The sequence below is a fragment of the Pteronotus mesoamericanus genome, unplaced genomic scaffold (assembly GCF_021234165.1).
Source record: "Pteronotus mesoamericanus isolate MK-2021 breed Mesoamerican mustached bat unplaced genomic scaffold, CSHL_Meso_final scaffold_85, whole genome shotgun sequence".
Classification (NCBI taxonomy): domain Eukaryota; kingdom Metazoa; phylum Chordata; class Mammalia; order Chiroptera; family Mormoopidae; genus Pteronotus; species Pteronotus mesoamericanus.
Genome location: NW_026555329.1, coordinates 53,576,062 through 53,577,788, shown reverse-complemented (window position 1 = coordinate 53,577,788; position 1,727 = coordinate 53,576,062). Strand labels below are relative to the sequence as shown.

General features: G+C 45.1%; 1 pseudogene; it reads right to left on the bottom strand.

The window, feature by feature from the left end:
* Window positions 1–200: 200 nt before the first annotated feature.
* LOC129063356 (elongation factor 1-alpha 1-like) lies at window positions 201–1,430 on the bottom strand (annotated as a pseudogene).
* Window positions 1,431–1,727: the final 297 nt, after the last annotated feature.

The window sequence follows — 1,727 nt, the reverse complement described above, 5'->3', positions numbered from 1 at the left end:
AATAACTTAAAAACTGGCACACACAGAAAAACCAAATGGTCCACAAAACATTCTCTTTTCTTTCTGAAGGTTTTACAATGCATTGTAATCATTAACCAGTCCTTTACTATTAAACTTAAGTGGCCAATTGAGACAAACAGTTCTGAGACCATTCTTCCACCCCTGATTAAGACTGGAGTGGGAGGTATTGGGGATAATATTCATTTAGCTTTCTGAGCTTTCTGGGCAGACTTGGTGACTTTGCCAGCTCCAGCTGCCTTCTGGTCCACTGCTTTGATGACACCAACAGCAACAGCCTGTCTCATGTCACGAACAGCAAAGTGGCCGAGGGGGACAGTCAGAGAAGCTTTCAACACACATGGGCTTGCCAGGAACCATATCAAGAATGGCAGAATGACTGGATTTCAACAACTTCAGGCCGTCTTCTAGCTTTTTGCCGGAACGATGATCAATCCTCTCCTTCAGCTCAGCAAATTTGCAAGCAATATGAGCTGTGTGACAATCCAGAACAGGTGCATAACCAGCACTGATTTAACCAGGATGGTTGAGGATAATCTCCTGAGCTGTGAACCCAGCTACTTCCATTGGTGGGTCATTTTTGCTGTCAACAGCCACATTGCCATGACGAACATCTTTGACAGACATGTTCTTGACATTGAAGCCCACATTGTCCCCAGGAAGAGCTTCACTCCAAGCTTCATGGTGCATTTCAACACGCTTTACCTCAGCTGTAACATTGACTAGAACAAAGGTGACCACCATGCCAGGTTTGAGAATACCAATCTTCACTTGGCCCACAGGAACAGTACCAATACCACCAATTTTGTAGACATCTTTGAGGGGCAGATGCAGGGGCTTGTCAGTTGGACGAGTTGGTGGCAGGATGCAATCCAGAGCTTCAAGTAATGTGGTTCCACACACTGCCATATTTATGAGTGACTTTCCATCCCTTGAACCAAAGCATCCTAACACTTGGCTCTAGCATGTTGTTACCATTCCAACCAGAAATTGGCACCAATTTTCTTAACGTAGGTGCTTACTTCTTTAACAATTTTCTCATATCTCTTCTGGCTATAGGGAGGCTCAGTGGAATCCGTTTTGTTAACACTAACAATCAGCTGTTTCACACCTAGTGTGTAAGCCAGAAGGGAATGCTCATGGGTCTGCCCATTCTTGGAGATACCTGCTTCAAACTTAGCAATGCCAGCATCAACAATCAGGACAGCACAATCAGCCTGAGATGTGCCTGTTATCATGTTTTTGATAAAGTCTCTGTGTTCTGGGGGATCAATGATGGTCACGTAATACTTGCTGGTTTTGAATTTCCATTGGAAGATATAAATGGTGATACCACGCTCATGTTCAGCTTTCCGTTTACCCAAGACCCAGGCGTACTTGACGGAGCCCTTCCCCATTTCAACGGCCTCCTTCTCAAATGGCCAGTAGTGGTAGATTTGCCAGAATCTACGTGTCCAAGGATGACAATGTTGATGTGAGTCTTTTCCTTTCTGATTTTGGCTTTGATTTAGTGGTGGTTTTCTTGTCACCTGTGTTCTGGCAATAAACCCATTGCGAAAAAGTTGGTTGGTTGTTGATGACGGGTAAGTTCTCTCACAAGGAGAGATGACCTAAGACAGACATCGGCTGGAATGGACAGCAGACAAGGCCTTGGGGGACATGGACAAAAGGCAAAAAGGCCCGCATCCCTTGGCTCAGCTGAGACATGG